The sequence below is a fragment of the Dendropsophus ebraccatus genome, chromosome 7 (genome assembly GCF_027789765.1).
Source record: "Dendropsophus ebraccatus isolate aDenEbr1 chromosome 7, aDenEbr1.pat, whole genome shotgun sequence".
Classification (NCBI taxonomy): domain Eukaryota; kingdom Metazoa; phylum Chordata; class Amphibia; order Anura; family Hylidae; genus Dendropsophus; species Dendropsophus ebraccatus.
In genome coordinates, this window is record NC_091460.1 from 83425167 (window position 1) to 83445558 (window position 20392).

Consider the following 20392-nt stretch of genomic DNA (forward strand, 5'->3'; position numbering starts at 1 on the left):
GTGCCGGGCCCCACATGGCACAAGCGATCAGCGGTATATAGTATATACCGCTTTTCGCTTGTACCGGGACCCCACAGGGGGGTCCCCGATCACTGCCCCATGCTCTCTGCTACCTCCGGTGGCGGAGAGCATGGGGCTTTCATTCATTTTTACTTAAGATCACTGTGAACACACATTAGTCTGTTCACAGTGATGGCGGCGGCCATCTTGAATCTGATTGCCGCTGCGGGGAGGGGGGTTAGTTACTGGGGCACTAGGGGGGCTGATCTGGGGTCTGATTTTACTTATTTCATCTCCCCCCACCATGGATTCACGGTGGGGGGAGATGAAATACAGCATCGGCACCGGTCTGTTAGGGGTTAATGGGGGTCAGCTGCGGGATCGCAGCTGATTCTTATTATCTCCGATGCTGCAGTCAGATGAGAGCGGGATCGCTATCCCTGCAGCGATCTCGTTCTCATCACAAAGCCCCCTGAAGTCAGGAACGTATATATACATTCCTACTGCACGGGGCATGTGAGTAATAGGAATGTATATATACAGATTGCTGCATCGGAAACTGCGTACAAAACATGCATTTTTTGCTGCAAATTTTAATGTCCCATAGATTTCAATGGGAGAAGCAACTCTTACGAGCATTTCTTCATGTGCTTTTACTGCACAATTCAAAGGACACTACAGAGATTTACAGTGACAGAAGTCTTATTTTATCTCATCACCACTATAGCAGTCACCAGACTCTTTTGTTTACAGGTGTTTATAGAAAAACTTTAATAAAGATACCGTCAAGTGATTATAAAAAGCTAAAGGGGTTCTCTGTACCCTAATGGATACTGAATGCAAGTGCTCTTTACAAGTGCCTTATGAAGGACTTTAAGAGTGTTTCCCATTGGGCAGAAGCCCATCCTTTAACCCTTTAAGGAAGGAACCAGTTTTCATTTTTGCACTTTCGTTTTTTCCTCCTCATGTTTAAAAGGCCACTGCGCTTGCATATTTCCCCCTACAGACCCACATAAGCCCTAATTTTTTGTGACACCGATTATACTTTGCAAATACAGACTTAATTTTTCTATAAAATATGCTGAAAAAACAGAAAGAAATTATATGTGCAGTGAAATTTGAAAAAAAAGGTGCAATTCCTTTTATTTTGAGGGGTTTCGTATTTACGCCGTTCACCCTATGGTAAAACTGACATGTAATGTATGTTCCTCAAGTCAGTACGATTACAACGATATGTAACTTGTATAACTTTTATATTATTTGATGGCTTTTAAAAAATTTAAACCTTTTTTAAAAAACTAAATGTGTTTAAAATCTCTCCATTCCCATACTTATAACGCTTTTATTCTTTGGTCTATGGGGCTGTGTGAGGTGTCATTTTTTTGCGACACAATCTGTTCTTTCTTCTTGTACCTTGTTTGCATATATGTGACTTTTTGATCACTTTTTATTACATTATTTCTGGATTTATTGTAAACAAAAATGCGCAATTTTGCACTTAGGTGGGCTTTTGTGCTTACGCCGTTTACCATGCGAGATCAGCAATGTAATAATTTAATAGATCGGGCGATTACGCATGGGGCGATACCAAATATGTTTATTTATTTATTTATTTTTATCTATAAAATAGGAAAAGGGGGGGTGATTCAAACTTTTATTAGGGGAGGGGGTTATTATAGTGCTTGAAAAGCACTATATTGTAATCCGTATTCTTCTTCTTCCGTTTCTTCTACTTCTACCCGAACTGCTTTGTGCACAGACTCCGTTCAAACTGTGTTTCAAAGCCCTCGTGGTGGGAGGTGTGCTATCTATTTTTGTTTTTGATCGGATTTGTCATTTTTAAGAAATTTACGTTTAAACCCCTAATTTCCCATAGAAAATAATGGCCCATTGGAAATAATGGCCACACTCTAAACGCTGACAGCCAATCACAGCACATATGCAAATAGCTGAAATATAGCAGCCAATAGGAACTCTAAGGTCTTGTCAGGCAATGTATCACACCATCCACACAGTCACATGTCCACTATTGGCCAATAGAAGATGTAGAAGATGGAAGGTCCATAACGATTTTGGCTCACTGACATGAGTAAGATTGTCATGGTAACCGAGCAATGATCTTTACATTATAAGTACCCAAGTCGCTCTTAAAGGGACGGGACATATTTTGCTCTTAAAGGGACCCAGGTCACTCTTAAAGGGACCCAAGTCGCTCCAAAAGGTTAAGAGAGACCTGGGTCCCTTTAAGAGCGACCTGGGTCCCTTTAAGAGCGACCTGGGTCCCTTTAGGATCAAAACGGGTCCCTTTAAGACCGACTCAGGTCTCTTTAAGAGCGACACGGGTCCCTTTAAGAGCGACACGGGTCCCTTTAAGAGCGACCTGGGTCCCTTTAAGATCAAAATGGTTCCCTTTAAGACCGACACGGGTCTCTTTAAGAGCGACACGGGTCTCTTTAAGAGCGAAATGGGTCCCTTTAAGAGCGAAATGGGTCCCTTTAAGAGCGACACGGGTCTCTTTAAGAGCGACATGGGTCCCTTTAAGAGCGACATTGGTCCCTTTAAGAGCGACACGGGTCCCTTTAAGAGCGACCTGGGTGCCTTTAAGAGTGACCTGGGACCCAAGGTCACTCTTAAAGGGACCCATGTCACTTTTAAATTGACGGGATCCAAGTCGCTCTTAAAGGGACCCAAGTCACTTTTAAATTGACGGGACCCAAGTCACTCTTAAAGTGACAGGACCCAAGTCTCTCTTTAAGGGACGGGACCCAATGACGCTCTTAAAGGGACGGGACCCATGACGCTCTTAAAGGGACGGGACACAAGTTGCTCTTAAAGGGAAGGGACCCAAGTCGCTCTTAAAGGGACCCATGTTGCTCTTAAAGGGACCCATGTTGCTCTTAAATGGACGGGACCCATGTCGCTCTTAAAGGGATGGGACTCATGTTGCTCTTAAAGGGACCCAAGTTGCTCTTAAAGGGACGGTTCCCAGGGTTTAAGTTTCTCCTAAAGGGAAGTCACTGGTAAAGGGGCGCTCTTTTCTAGCACTATGTATTGCCCTGGTAAAGCAAATCTAGTTTATTATTAAAAACACTTTGTTTTATTTTCACATACAGTAATTAGAAGCCCCCTGGGGAACTTCTATATACACAGCACTGATCTCTAATTGAGATCAATGCTGTGTATTTAACCCCTTAATGACCGCGGGCACAAGTGTACGCCCCCAAAACCTGTGCGTTAACGCAAACGGGCGTACAATTACGCCCGCGGTTTCCCCTATAGCTATAATGTATAGCAGGCCATCCCTGTTTGTCGGCACGGGGGGTGATTAACCCCTCCCGTGCTGACGATCGCCGTTATTGGCTGATCAAATCAGATCAGCCAATGGCGGTGATCTGCAGCTTTCCGGGTCATCGGTTAAAAGTAATGGTGGCCACGGTGCCACGTCCCGATCGCCGTGATCATCCGTCCGGGACCGGCTGGCCAATCACGGCGATATAAGTCCCCAAAAAGTGTTAAATACCTGCTGTGGACACCTCAGCTAGGTAGCTGAGGTGTCCAGAGCAGGTATTGACCCATACTCACCGGATCCAGCGTCCCGATCACGTCTTCCGGGTCCAGATTGTGTCCTCGTCTTCGTCGGCGTCTTCGTCTTTTTCCGGCGGTCCCCATCGGCAATCATCGGCTCCAGCGTCGTCAAACTTCGGCTTTTTCCGGAATTTGCGTTCTACTGCCCCCTAGCGGCTGATAAGTGTATATAATACACATATCAGTAGCTATAGGGTTGAAGAAAGTTATTTTTTTTTTTCCAATTTTTTTTTTTTCGCACCCTATTGCCGCTGAGTGCTGATCAGCATCTCACGTAAGTGCGCCGCTGATCAGCATCTCCTCCTTTTTGGCTTAGGGTGTTTTTTTCCTATATCCTACTACCATGGTCTGCTTATAAGAGCTGCATTTATCGGCAACTCCTTTCTTGGCGTAGGTTTTTTTTTTTATACTTAATGTTAAAAAAACATGTAAAAAACACCATTACACTACACGGAATAAAGTTTTACACTACACCACTGCACATTTACATACCCCATATACTAGTCCCCGTATAAAGATGGCCCCCAGGGTGTTTTCTGCGTCGGATGCATACGTTATTATTGCCTCCGACACTGAAACAGCCAGTGAGGATGAATGGGGGGATCCTTCTTTCCCCCATTCATCCTCATCATCCAGTAATCCGTCTTTTCAGCCAGTACCTTCCCAATAAGAGATGACGGTATGGCGTTAAATTCTACAAACTCTGTGAGAGTACCTCAGGGTACTCTTACAGATTTAGGGTACATGCACACTGCGGAATGGCGAGGGATAACCCTTTGTGCATTGCGCAGCTGGCACCCGCCGGCGGACTGATGCGGACGCGTGTCTCCACCCGTATCATAGACTCCATTCTATGCACAGTCGAATTCCGTCGTCCGTCCAAAGAATGAACACATTTATTCTTTGGACAGAGGGCAGAATCCACTCGTGCATAGAATGGAGTGTGACACAAGCGGAGACGCGCGCCTGCATCAGTCCGCCGGTGGGTGCCAGCTGCAGAATGCACAAAGGGTTATCCTTCGCCATTCTGCAGTGTGCACGTACCCTTAGAGTGTATGAAGGAAGGGACACCCGAATCCAGCCCCAGATGCCCCCCCCCATCCTCGGAGTTAGTGGGAAGATCGTTCGGGAACTGATCTTCCCACTGCTGCATAAAGGTTACCACCTGTACGGGGATAACTTTTATACCAGCACCCCCCTCTTCCGGTCCCTCGCTGCCTGAGCTACTGTAGCTTGCGGCACGATCCGAAAATATCAGAAGCAGTAATAGAGCCCTAATATTTAGCAGCCATGGAGCGGACCCATCGCTTCAGGATATGAAGGACCCCATATCGCACCAGGGCAACATTTTCCAGGTGACGTCTCCCACACTGGAAAACAGGAGACAACAGAAGAAGTGCAGAGTGTGGCGTAACAGGGGGCTCAGGAAGGACACCATTTTCCAGTGTGACACCTGTCCTGATCACCCCGGCCTCTACATACTGGATCGCTTCAAGGCGCACAACACGTTATTGGGGTTCTACATTATCTAAATTCTGTCCCTTATTCCTATTTCAGGGGTCACGTTGATCCAGGGATTATTCTGATTGCCATTATGGAGTCAGGAAGGAATTTATTCCCAGTGATGAGGCTACTGTCGTCTGCCTCACGAGGGTTTTTTTGCCTTCTTCTGGATCAACACAGGTTTAATTTGATGGACACCTGTCATTTTCAACCATATAAACTAATAATTGGCCTAATACCCCCAAATAAATTAAAATTGTCCCTTTTCCCCAGCTAAATAGGTATGGCCGCCATTCCCATTAGAAGATGCCATGATGCAATTACAAAGCCTCTGTGCTGCCAGGACAGTAGAAACCCCCCACAAGTGACCCCATTCTGGAAACTACACCCCATAAAGAATCTAACGAGGGGGCGCAGTGGGGATATGGCCCCCTGGTGACGGGCACATTTGTGCCGTGAAAATGAAAAAAAAAAATGGAATTTTTTATTTTCACACCACATGTTTTACATACGTGCCTGTTACCAATGGGGTCCATATGCTCACTGCACCCCTTGTTAGATTCCTTATTGGATGTAGTTTCCAGAATGGGGTCACTTGTGGGGGGTTCCCACTGTCCTGGCAGCACAGGAGCTTTGTAATTGCGACATGGCCTCCATCCTCCATTCCAGCCTCTAAATGGCGCTCTGTCCCTTTGGTGGCTTGCCCTGTGCCCATATGGAACATTATGTCCACATGTGGGGTATTTTCGTACTCAGGGGAAATTACCCTACACGTTTTATGTTCATTTCCTTTTTTAACCTCTTGTGGAAATGGAAAAAATCAAGGCTAGACCAACATTTAGAGTAAAAACGTTTTAATTTTTATACTAAATCATTGATCTTGTCTTGATTTTTTTCATTTTAAAAAGGCGTTAAAAGATTAAAAAAAAACACAAAATGTGTAGAGCAATTTCCCCTGAGTACGGAAATACCCCACATGTGGACATAAAGCGCCATGCGGGTGCAGGGTAAGCCTCCAAAGGGAAGGAGCGCCATTTGGCTTTTGGAGGCTGGATTTGGCTGGAATGGATTTCGAGGGCCATGTTTCATTTAAAAAGACCCTGTATTGCCAAGACAGTTGAAACCCCCCACAAGTGACCCCATTATGGAATTTACACTCCTCAAGGAATGTAACAAGGGGTATTTTGAGTATATGGACCCCACTGATGAGCAAAATGTGTAGAGCAATTTCCCCCGAGTCCGTAAGTACCCCACATGTGGACATAAAGTGCCATGTGGGCGCAGGGCAAGCCTCCGAAGGGAAGGAGTGCCATTTGGATTTGGCCAGAATGAATGATGAATGCCATGTCGCATTTACAGAGCCCTCGTGCTGCCAAAACACTAAAACCCCCCAAAAGTGACCCCATTCTGGAAACTACACCCCTCAAAGAATCTAACAAGGCATGCAATGAGGATATGGACCCCTTGATGACGGGCACATTTGTGCCGTGAAAGTGAAAAAATGAAAATTTTCCCTTTCACGTCACATTGTTCCACATTTGTGTCCGTCACCAGTGGGGTCCATATGCTCAGTGCACCCCTTATTAGATTCCTTGAGGGGTGTAGTTTCCAGAATGGGGTCACTTATAGGGGGTTTCCAGTGTTTTGGCAGCACGATCGCTTTGTAAATGCGACATGACCCTTGAAATCCTTTCCAGTGAAATTCAGCTTCCAAAAGCCAATTAACGCTCATTCCCTTTGGAGACTCGTCCTGCGCCCGCTTGGCACTTTATGTCCACATGTGGGGTATTTCCGTACTCGGGAGAAACTGGGATACACGGTTTTTGGGTTTTTATTCCTTTTATCCCTTTGTGAAAATGAAAAATTGAAGGCTAGAACAACGTTTTAGTGTAAAAAATAATTTTTTCTTTTTCACGCCACATTGTTCTGAAAATCTGTGAAGCACCTGTGGGGTCCAGATGCTCACCGCACCCCTTGTTACATTCCTTAAGGGGTGTAGTTTTCTAAATGGTGTCCCTTTAGGGGTGTTTTTTAGGTTTTGGCACCCCAGAGCCTCTGCCAACCTGAAGTGGTACAGTCAAAAATGACCAAATATAACGGAGGCGTTGAAATTCACTAGGCGCTCCTTTGTATCTGAGGCTTGTGGTTGCGTCAAATAGCGCAATAAGGCCACATGTGGGGTATTTCTATAAACTGCAGAACTGGGGCAATCAATATTGAGGTGCATTTCTCTGGTAATAGGTTTATAATTATGAAAGATATTGGATTACATTAAAATCTCTGCACAGAAAATTAAAATTTTCTAATTTCTTACACACATAGGGGGACATTTATTAAGTCCGGCGTTTTTTACGCCGGACTTATAAATGTCCCCGCATCTCCGGCGCTACGGAGATTTATGTCGAGGCGGCCTCTACATAAATCTCGTGCGCGTCTGTGCGCAGAGCCGAAAACCTACGCCACCTGAAAGGTGTGCCGCAAAAATGATAAATCGCGTGGACTCTGAGTCTGCGCCCCCCGTAACGCCTCCTCCACACCCCCTCCCCGCCCCCCGGCGTACTCGGCGGAAAGTATATTTTATTCGCAAATCGGCCATTTGCGAATAAAAAAATACGCAAATCGGCACTTTCCGCTGAAAATCATCCGTACGCCGGATAATACATGTCGCCCATAGCTTTTATTTCTGTGACTACCCTAAAAGGTTAAAAAACTTTCTGGATGTGCTTTTGCAGAGTTTGGGGGGTGCAGTTTCTGAAATGGGGTGCTTTGTGGGGCTTTTTAACATACAGTCCTCTAAAATACACTTTACCGTAGGCTGGGTTCACACTATGTATATTTGAGGCTGTATTTGGTCCTCATGTCAGGTCCTCATAGCAACCAAAACCAGGAGTGGATTGAAAACACAGAAAGGCTCTGTCCACACAATGTTGAAATTGAGTGGATGGCCGCCATATAACGGTAAATAACTTCCATTATTTCAATACAACAGCCGTTGTCTTAAAATAACAGCAAATATTTGCCATTAAATGACGGCCATCCACTCAATTTCAACATTATGTGAACAGAGCCTTTCTGTGTTTTCAATCCACTTCTTGTTTTGGTTGCTATACAGCCTCAAATATACGTAGTGTGAACCTAGCCTTAACCTGAACAGGTCCCTAAAAAATATCTGATTTTGAAATTTTACTGAAAATTTGCTGCTAATATTTTAAGCTTTCTATTATCTAAAAAAAATAAAAGATAGTTTAATAAATGCTGCCAACATAAAGTAGACGTGTTGCTAATGCTATATAATATATAATTTATGTGGCATAACCATTTTCTGTATAAGCAGAAAAGTTTCAAAGTTGGAAAAATGCATTTTTTCCCAATTTTTCATGTTATTTTGTTTTTTTTCATAAAGATTTGTTAAAAGTATCGACTCCAATTTACCAGAAATGTAAAGTGCCATATGTCACGAGAAAACAATCTCAGAATCAGCCGGATAGGTAAAAGCAATAAAATACATTGCTGACAGCAATGTTGTGATATTTATACGGTACTATGTCGTCGTTGATACTTTTTGATACTTTTGATATCTTAAGAATATGTGGTCTATTTACTTATTTATAAAAAAAAATGTTTTCATTATTATAATGATTATGATACCTATTGGATATTTATAATAATTCTTCGTTTTTTTTCTTTAGATCACCATAATAGACTAGACATGAAGGGTGGTAGGTTTACATCTTTTTTATTGTACATGTACAACTAACACTGTAAATATTTATTGTATTGTAAATACTAATATTATGTTTGTTTGGTATTTGCGTGTAGTTACGGCTGGATACTTTGAATATTACCCATCTATGAGGGTGGGGGGGGAAGGAGGGGGGCATCTATGAGGGTGGGGGGGAAGGAGGGCGGCATCTATGAGGGTGGGGGGGAAGGAGGGGGGCATCTATGAGGGTGGGGGGAAGAGGGGGGCATTTATGAGGGTGGGGGGAAAGGAGGGGGGCATCTATGAGGGTGGGGGGAAGGGAGGGGGCCATCTATGAGGGTGGGGGGAAAGCGGAGCCATCTATGAGGGTGGGGGGAAAGAGGGGGGCCATCTATGAGGGTGGGGGGGGGGGGGGAAGGGGACCATCTATAAGGGAGGGAGGAAGGGGACCATCTATAAAGGGGGGAAAGGGGACATCTATAAGGGAGGGGGGGAAAGGGGACCATCTATAAGGGAGGGGGGAAGGGGACCATCTATAAGGGAGGGGGGGAAGGGGACCATCTATAAGGGAGGGGGGGAAGGGGACCATCTATAAGGGAGGGGGGGGAAGGGCACCATCTATAAGGGAGGGGGGGGAAGGGCATCATCTATAAGGGAGGGGGGGGGGGAAGGGGACCATCTATAAGGGAGGGGGGGGGAAGGGGACCATCTATAAGGGAGGGTGGGGGGAGAGGGGGCCATCTATAAGGGAGGGTGGGGGGAGAGGGGGCCATCTATAAGGGAGGGTGGGGGGAGAGGGGGCCATCTATAAGGGAGGGTGGGGGGAGAGGGGGCCATCTATAAGGGAGGGTGGGGGGAGAGGGGACCATCCATAAGGGAGGGTGAGGAGAGAGGGGGCCATCTATAAGGGAGGGTGGGGGGAGAGGGGGCCATCTATAAGGGAGGGTGGGGGGAGAGGGGACCATCCATAAGGGAGGGTGAGGAGAGAGGGGGCCATCTATAAGGGAGGGGGTAGAGGGGGCCATCTATAAGGGAGGGGGTAGAGGGGGCCATCTATAAGGGAGGGGGTAGAGGGGGCCATCTATTTGGGGGGGCAACATAGGGGGAGAGGGAATACACAGAGGGGGGCATATATTATTAGGAGGTCACATAGAGTCAGGGCTACCCACTAAATGAGGGTGTAAAGGGGACAGTACAGATGTGCAGTGTGTAGAGAGATGGAGATGGTGTCAGAGTGTGGAGCCTAATATGTCTGTCTGGCAGATTCTGTGGATTCGTGGCTTGGAGAAGTTCTCATAACGGCCCAGGGCAGATGGAGAAGAAGATGAAAAGGAAAGAACTCCGATCAGAAAAGACGTCTCCTGTGAGTCACCTGATATAACTGCACTGTAATGTATATGGTGTATAGAGCCTGTGTAGAGCTGGGGCCACCTCTATATGACTGGATGAGGTGATTTAGTATACTGGATTTGGTCAGTAACAATATGGTGGTGATGGTAGTGGTTGTGGTGTGGCGGTAATGTTTCCTCCCTATATACTGGTATTACTGGTAATATTGGTCTCAGTATACAGGATTTGGTCGGTAACAGTATGGCGGTAATAGGTAATATCTGTCTTGGTGTGTGTGTGTGTGTGTGTGTGTATATATATATATATATATATATATATATATATATACATACAGTGGTACCTTGGTTTAAGAGTAACTTCGTTTAAGAGCGTTTTGGTTTAAGAGCTCACAGTTTTTCAAAATTGTGACTTGGTTTAAGAGCATTGCTTTGGTTTAAGAACTTCCTGTATTGGGTGGGAGCGCGAGTGGAGAAGGGGCATGGCCTGCATAGCGGGGGTCTACAGCACTGTACTCTAAACACCTTCCAAATCATAGCAGATCCCCTTCAGGCTGGGGCTTACATCAGGGGACAGGACTGTGTGTGGGGGGGTAATCTCTCCATAGCTGTAACCCCTCTCTCCCCGGACAGAGAGTGCTGCATGTATGTGCCCACATCTGCCCTGCTCATTCCTTCATGCTCCCTGCAGTCTCTGTCAGCCCTTGTGTTTCCCATCCTCTCCATTACTGTACAGTACAGAATAATAAATATATTTGGGGTGTGGAACCAATTGTCTGCATTTACATGATTTCTTATAGGAAAATTTGCTTTGGTTTAAGAGTGGATTTGGATTACAAGCACGGTCCTGGAACGAATTATGCTCATAATCCAAGGCACCACTGTGTGTGTGTGTGTGTGTATGTATATATATATATATATATATATATATACACACACACAACAATAGCATCACTTGGTCGTGAAAGGAGGGGGGGGGGCCCAAGTTGGCCTCTCGCACCAGGGCCCAGGAGACATTAGCTACGCCCCTGGTAGTGTTCATATTGTAATAGACAGTTGAGAAAGGCAGACCACGCCGAAACACGTCCTGTTTGTTTGTTACGTGCACCTCCGGATGGAATAAAAGTTTAATTGCAAGTTATGCTGAGTGAGTGCCAGGAACTTCCTTTGCTGTTACTACATATTCATCCACGCAGCACCACACTCCAGGGTGCCGACATCTTGTGTATACTGGCTACACATAGCAGCCGGGGACCGCGGGCTGCAGAGAGGGCTCACGCTTGGAGCCCTCTCTGATCACCCTTAACAGCCGCATGACGGGTATGCCCATCATGCGTCATTAAGGGGTTAAAAGTGATGTTTCTTTTTATTGTGATATTCATGCCTATTGCACTGTATTTGTGAATATTCCCCTTTTACATTGCATAGGAGGTATATGAGTTTTTAAGAGAGTAATTTGCACTTATCACCCCATCTTAACCCCTTAAGGACAGAGCCTGAAATGGCCTTAATGACAGAGACAAATTTTATGAATATGACCAGTGTCACTTTATTCATTAATAACTTCGGGATGCTTTTACCTATCCGGCTGATTCTGAGATTGTTTTCTCATGACATATTGTACTTTACATTTCTGGTAAATTGGAGTCGATACTCATAACGAATCTTTATGAAAAAACCCCAAATAATGTGAAAAAATTTGAAAAAATGCATTTTTCCAACTTTGAAACTTTTTTGCGTATACAGAAAGTGGTTATACCACATAAATTATATATTAAATAGCATTAGCAACATGTCTACTTTATGTTGGCGGCATTTATTAAACAATCTTTCATTTTTTTTAGACAATAGGAAGCTTAAAACATTAGCAGCAAATTTCCAAATTTTCTGTAAAATTTCAAAATCAGATATTTTTAGGGACCTGTTCAGGTTTAAAGTGTATTTGAGGGGCCTGTATGTTAGAAAGCCCCACAAAGCACCCCATTTCAGAAACTGCACCCCCCACACTCTGCAAAAGCAAATCCAGAAAGTGTTTTAACCCTTTAGGGGAGTCACAGAAATAAAATCTAAATGTGTGTAAGAAATTTGAAAATTTAAATTTTCTGTGCAGAGATTTTATTGTAATCCAATATTTTTCATAATTATAAACCTATTACCAGAGAAATGCACCCCAATAATTATTGCCCCGTTTCTGCAGTTTATAGAAATACCCCATATGTGGCCCTATTGCGCTATTTGACGCAACCACAAGCCTCAGATACAAAGGAGCGCCTAGTGAATTTCAACGCCTCCGTTATATTTGGTCATTTCTGACTGTACCACTTCAGGTTGGCAGAGGCTCTGGGGTGCCAAAACCTAAAATACACCCCTAAAGGGACACCATTTAGAAAACTACACCCCTCAAGGAATGTAACAAGGGGTGCGGTGAGCATTTGGACCCCACAGGTGCTTCACAGATTTTCCGAACAATATGGCGTGAAAAAAGAAAAATTTATTTTTTACACTAAAATGTTGTTCTAGCCTTCAATTCTTCATTTTCTTAAAGGGATAAGAGGAAAAAAAAGACACAAAATGTGTAGCGCAGTTTCTCCCGAGTACGGAAATACCCCACATGTGGCGATAAAGTGCCAAGGGGGCGCAGGACGAGCCTCCAAAGGGAAGGAGCGCCAATTGGCTTTTGGAAGCTGAATTTCACTGGAAAGGATTTCAAGGGCCATGTCGCATTTACAGAGCCCTTGTGCTGCCAAGACACTGGAAACCCCCCACAAGTGACCCCATTCTGGAAACTACACCCCTCAAGGAATCTAACAAGGGGCACAGTGAGCATATGGACCCCACTGGTGACGGGCACAAATGTGGAACAATGTGACGTAAAAGTAAAAAATTTCATTTTTTCACATTCATGGCACAAATGTGCCCGTCATCAAGGGGTCCATATCCTCACTGCACCCCTTGTTAGATTCCTTGAGGGGTGCAGTTTCCAGAATGGGGTCACTTGTGGGGGGTTTCCAGTGTTTTGGCAGCATGAGGGCTCTGTAAATGCGACATGGCGTTCATCATCCATTCTAGCCAAATCCAACCTCCAAAATCCAAATGGCGCTCCTTCCCTTTGGAGGCTTGCCCTGCGCCCACATGGTGCTTTATGTCCACATGTGGGGTATTTACGGACTCGGGGGAAATTGCTCTACATATATTGTGTGTTTTCTCTTTTAACCCCTTGTGAAAATGATAAATTCAAGGCTAAACCAACATTATAGTGTAAAAAATGTAATATTTCATTTTCACGCCACATTGTTCCACATTTGTGCCCGTCACCAGTGGGGTCCATATGCTCACTACACCCCTTGTTACATTCCTTGAGGGGTGTAGTTTCCATAATGGGGTCAATTGTGGGGGGTTTCAACTGTCTTGGCAACACAGAGGCCTTTTGAATGCAACATGGCCCCTCGAAATCCATTCCATCCAAATCCAGCCTTCAAAAACGAAATGGCGCTCCTTCCCTTCGGAGGCTTACCCTGCACCCGCATGGCGCTTTATGTCCACATGTGGGGTATTTCCGTACTCAGGGGAAATTGCTCTACACATTTATTGTTTTTTTTTTTATCTTTTAGCCCCTTGTGAAAATGAAAAAATCATGACAAGATTAATGATTTAGAGTAAAAATTTTACAAAAATTACACTAAATGTTGGTCTAGCCTTGATTTTTTCCATTTCCACAAGGGGTTAAAAAAGAAAATGAACACAAAACGTGTAGGGTAGTTTCCCCTGAGTACGAAAATACCCCACATGTAGACATAATTTGCCATATGGGCACAGGGCAAGCCACCAAAGGGACAGAGCGCCATTTAGAGGCTGGAATGGAGGATGGAGGCCATGTCGCAATTACAAAGCTCCTGTGCTGCCAGGTCAGTAGAAACCCCCGACAAGTGACCCCATTCTGGAAACTACACCCCATAAGGAATCTAACAAGGGGTGCAGTGAGGATATGGACCCCACTGGTGACAGTCACTTACGTAGAACATGTGCAGAGAAAATAAAAAATACCATTTTTTTCATTTTCACGTCCCAAATGTGGCCGTCACCAGGGGGCCATATCCCCACTGCCCCCCTTGTTAGATTCCTTATGGGGTGTAGTTTCCAGAATGGGGTCACTTGTGGGGGTTTCTACTGTCCTGGCCGCACAGAGGCTTTGTAATTGCATCATGGCATCCTCTAATGGGAATGGCGGCCATACCTACTTAGCTGGGGAAAAGGGACCATTCTAATTTATTTGGGGGTATTAGGCCAATTATTGGTTTATAAGGTTGAAAATGACAGGTGTCCATCAAACTCAACCTGTGTTGATCCAGAGGAAGGCAAAAAACCCTCATAAGGCAGACGATAGTAGCCTCATCACAGGGGAAAAATTCCTTCCCGACTCCATAATGGCGATCAGAATAATCCCCGGATCAACGTGACCCCTGAAATAGGAATAAGGGACAGAATTTAGATAATGTAGAACCCCAATGACGTGTGGTGCGCCTTGGAGCGATCCAGTATACAGAGGCCGGGGGGATCAGGACAGGTGTCACACTGGAAAATGGTGTCCTTCCTGATCCCCCTGTTACGCCACACTCTGCACTTCTTCTGGGGTCTCCTGTTTTCCAGTGTGGGGGACGTCACCTGGAAAATGTTGTCCTGGTGCGATACGGGGTCCTTCATATCCAGAAGAGCTGGGTCCGCTCCATGGCTGCTAAATATTATGGCTTTATTACTGCTTCTGATATTTTCGTATCGTGCGGCAAGCTACAGGGCAGCGAGGGACCGGAAGAGGGGGTGCTGGTATAAAAGTTATCCCCGTACAGGTGGTGACCTTTATCCAGCAGTGGGAAGATCAGTTCCCGGACGATCTTTCCACTTGTTCCGAGGATGGGGGGGGGGGGAGGGGGCATCTGGGGGCTGGATTCAGGTGTCCCTTCCTACATACACTCTAAGGCTCGGTTCACACGTTGTAAGAGTGCGGCTGTATGTGCGGCTGTAATTGTGCGGCAGTATTTTTGATGGTTCGTGTGTATGCTGGGAAGTATAGGATATGCGGCTGCACAGTGCACACTATCTCTGAATCTACGGCCCTATCGTAAACGGACCCGTAAAAAATGAACAAGACCATTGTTTGCGGCTGGACATGCGGCCGTGGATTGACAGGCGGTCCGTACGGAGTACTTCAAAAATAGCCGGCAATGATGCCGAATGCCGATGCCTCTAATAGTTAATATATTAAATTAATCAAAGACATTTTATTTGTAATCAAGACACTTTCGTTGATCAATAATTTATTTCTAACGAATCCATCATTTTGCAATTAAATATACTGTTAAAAAAAATAGATATATAAATAAATGTATATTTATCTATATATTTATTTTTTGACAGTATATTGAATTGCACAATGATGGATTCGTTAGAATTAAATTATTGACCAACGAAACTGAATTTATTTCCAAGAAAATGTGTTTTATTCATTAAATATTAATTAGTACAGGAAGCTCTATAAGCCGTGAATTCATATGCCGGCAATAGAGCATTCTGTACTAATCATCACTTTACTTTAATGAAAACATCAAATGTTTCTTCTAATTATGTTATGACAATAACATTATTAGAAGAAACATTTAGAATTATATGTGCGCTCAGCTGATTGGCTGTTCGGCTGAGCGCACATATAATAAGCCGGTCCGCAGTACAGTCACTTCATTGTGCTGCGGACCAGCGAAGAGGACACATCGGGGTGAGTATAGAGCTCTCCCCACCCCCTCCCCGGCACTGCACCCATCCCAGCAAGGAAGGGGGGGTCAGTTAACCCCTTCCTTGCTGGGATGGGTGCAGTCTGACATCAGTCTGGCCCCCCGGGGGTTAAGGGGGATGCAATACATCCTCCCTTAACCCCTTGGGGGCCAGACTGTAAGCAGCGATCTGTAAAGATGCTGCATACTGTAAGGAGCACAACACCGCTCACAATGATGGGTGTTGTGCTCCTGTTTGTGTTTTTTTTGTGTGTTTCTCCCTTTTTGTTTTTCAGATATCGGTATCCTGGGGATTACGTCGGATTCCATGGACTACATCGATGACCAGCGGTTGTTCTTTGAATTTTTTAAATAAAATGGTCAATGAGGGGTGTGGGGGTGTTTTTCTTTGAATAAAAATTTTTTTAAACTTGTGTCTTGTCTTTATTTCTTTACTTTTTAGACTTAGTAGTGGAAGCCGTCTAATAGACGGAATCCATTACTAAGTTGGGGCCTAGTGTTAGCCGGTATAAAATGGCTAACACTAACCCCCCCTATTATTACCCCAGTACCCAATGCCACCAGGGGTACTGGGAAGAGCCGGGTGCCAGTGGTCCCGGAGCGTCAAAATTGGCGCTCCTGGACCGGGCGGCAGCAGGCTGGTAAGATTTAGGCTGGGGAGGGCCTAAAACAATGGCTCTTCCCACCCTGGTGTTACCAGGCTGCTGTCGTTTGGTTTTTAACCCGGCTGGTTATAAAAATAGGGGGGACCCTATGCGTTTTTTTTTTAAATAAATAAATAATTAAAAAAAACGCATAGGGTCCCCCCTATTTTTATAACCAGCCGGGTTAAAAACCAAACGACAGCAGCCTGGTAACACCAGGGTGGGAAGAGCCATTGTTTTAGGCCCTCCCCAGCCTAAATCTTACCAGCCTGCTGCCGCCCGGTCCAGGAGCGCCAATTTTGACGCTCCGGGACCACTGGCACCCGGCTCTTCCCAGTACCCCTGGTGGCATTGGGTACTGGGGTAATAATAGGGGGGTTAGTGTTAGCCATTTTATACCGGCTAACACTAGGCCCCAACTTAGTAATGGATTCCGTCTATTAGACGGCTTCCACTACTAAGTCTAAAAAGTAAAGAAATAAAGACAAGACACAAGTTTAAAATTTTTTTTATTCAAAGAAAAACACCCCCACACCCCTCATTGACCATTTTACTTAAAAAAATTCAAAGAACAACCGCTGGTCATCGACGTAGTCCATGGAATCCGACGTAATCCCCAGGATACCGATATCTGAAAAACAAAAAGGGAGAAACACACAAAAAAAACACAAACAGGAGCACAACACCCATCATTGTGAGCGGTGTTGTGCTCCTTACAGTATGCAGCATCTTTACAGATCGCTGCTTACAGTCTGGCCCCCAAGGGGTTAAGGGAGGATGTATTGCATCCCCCTTAACCCCCGGGGGGCCAGACTGATGTCAGACTGCACCCATCCCAGCAAGGAAGGGGTTAACTGACCCCCCCTTCCTTGCTGGGATGGGTGCAGTGTCGGGGAGGGGGTGGGGAGAGCTCTATACTCACCCCGATGTGTCCTCTTCGCTGGTCCGCAGCACAATGAAGTGACTGTACTGCGGACCGGCTTATTATATGTGCGCTCAGCCGAACAGCCAATCAGCTGAGCGCACATATAATTCTAAATGTTTCTTCTAATAATGTTATTGTCATAACATAATTAGAAGAAACATTTGATGTTTTCATTAAAGTAAAGTGATGATTAGTACAGAATGCTCTATTGCCGGGAATATGAATTACCGGCTTATAGAGCTTCCTGTACTAATTAATATTTAATTAAGAAAACACATTTTCGTTTAAATAAATACAGTTTGTTTGTTCAATAATTTAATTCTAACGAATCCATCATTGTGCAATTCAATATACTGTCAAAAAATAAATATATATATAAATATACATTTATTTATATATATATTTATTTTAACAGTATATTCAATTGCAAAATGATGGAATCGTTTACATTTAATTATTGAACAATAAAAGGGACTTTATTAGACAGAAAATGTGTTTTATTAATTCAATATATTAACCATGAGAGACATCGGCTATAGTGCAGAGGATCGCAAACCCCGGTAATAGCGATTCATGTAAACTGTTTCCCTGCTTTCCCAGATGCATCCAGAGGTGTTTGCATCACTTTCTTAACATTTTATTTGTTATTTTTAGTTGAACCAGATTTCAAAGTAAATGACCGTATGTTTTGAGCCGCATGTCTATTTTTTCCCACGGCCGGAGTTTCACCCGCACATTTACAGCCGCATAAAAAATACAGCCGCACAGTTACAGCGTGTGAACCCAGCCTAAGGGTACGTGCACACTGCGGAATCGCGACAGATAACCCTTCGTGCATTCCGCAGTTGGCACCCGCCGGCTGACTGATGCAGGCGCACGTCTCTGTCCGTGTCATAGACTCCATTCTATGCACGGGCGGATTCCGCTCTCCGTCCAACGTATTCATTCTTTGGATGGACGATGGAATCCGCCTGTGCATAGAATGGAGTCTATGACACGGGTAGAGACATGCGCCCGCATCAGTCCGCCGGCGGGTGCCAGCTGCGGAATGCACAAAGGGTTATCCTTCGCCATTCCGCAGTGTGCACGTACCCTAAATCTGTAAGAGTACCCTGAGGTACGCTCACAGAGTTTGTAGAATTTTACGCCATACCGTCATCTCTTATTGGGACGGTACTGGCGGAAAAGACGTGTCTGGGGGGCAGCGTACGCTACACTACCCCCAGACACGTCACTGGATGATGAGGATGATGAGGATGAATGGAGGAAAGAAGGATCCCCCCCATTCACCCTCACTGGCTGTTTCGGTGTCGGAGGCAATAATAACGTATCCCTCTGACGCCGAAAACACCCTGGGGGCCATCTTTATATGGGGATTGGTATATGGGGTATGTAGTGGTGTAGTGTAAAACTTTATTCAATGTAGTGTGGTGTAATGTAGTGTTTTTTACGTGTTTTTCTTACAGTAAGTATAAAAAAAAAACCTACGCCAACAAAGGAGTTGCTGATAAATGCCGCACTTATGTGCGGCACTTATCAGCAGACCGTGGCAGTAGAATATAGAAAAAAAACACCCTACGCCAAAAAGGAGGAGTTGCTGATTAGCAGCGCACTTTCGTGCGATGCTGATCAACACTCAGCGACGATAGGGTGCGGAAAATAGAAAAAAAAAAAATTTGGAAAAAAAAAAACTTTTTCTACATTCTGAACATCCCTGTAGCTGCTGATAAGTGTATTACACATATCAGCCGCTAGAGGGCAGCAGAGCGCAAAATCCGGAAAATGACGAGGCTGGAGCCGGAAATAGCCGAAAAAAGACGACGGGGACCGCCGGAAAGACCCGAAGACCGAACGGAATGACGGAGGACGCCGCGAACCCGGAAGACGCCGATCAGGATCCTGGGACAGGTGAGTAATGTACAAATACCTGCTCTGGACCCCTCCGCTACCTAGCTGAGGGGTCCAGGGCAGGTATTTATTATTTTGTGGGACTTTGATCGCCGTGCCACCGGCCCGATCGCCGTGAACGGCCGGCCGTTCACGGCGATCGGGCCGGTGGCACGGTGACCACCATTACTTTTTACAGTAATGGCGGTCGGTGCCGTCCTCGGACAGCACCGACCGCCATTTTTTTCCGGGTCATTGAGTCACCGATGACCCGGAAAGGTTCCGATCGCCGCTATTGGCTGATCTGAATTGATCAGCCTATAGCGGCGATTGTAAGCATGGGGGGTGTTAACCACCCCCCGTGCCGAGAAGCTATGATGGCCTGCTATGATTTAGAGCAGGCCATCTTCCCCGATCGCTGTGTGCGAACACGCAGCGATCGGGGAAACATCGGGCGTAAATTTACGCCCTGATGCGCCAAGTACCAGGGCGCGAGGGCGTAAGTTTACGCCCGATGTCGTTAAGGGGTTAAGTGACTCATCTTTGGCTGCTGGCCATTTGAAAATACTCCACAGATAAAAGACTGTAATCTGTTTTACCTAATGTTCGAGTAAAGGCACTGTTGAACCATTATACCTTTCTTCTCCCTGTTGGCAGATTTGTACTGCACCTCACCAACACCAAGGACATTCAGGAGAGAGGTTTAGGAACTGGCCTGTGACAATGATTTATTATTTCTTCAACAGACTCTCTCTTTATTAATAAGGTTAACTCTACCCAGGAGAGCTGGTGGATCACTGAGGTACAATGAGCTGTTGTACGTCAGTGATCTACACTGAAGTTAACATAGTGAGTCACCTGTTAGCTTACATCAGGTGGCCTGTTCTAAAACTGTCTAGCAGCAGCATAAATGTCATTCTCACTTATTATACTGCCAGACTCGGTTTTAGAACAGACCGACTGACGTAACCTGAAAGGTGACTCACTGGGTTAACTTCACCCAGAAGAGCTGTAGA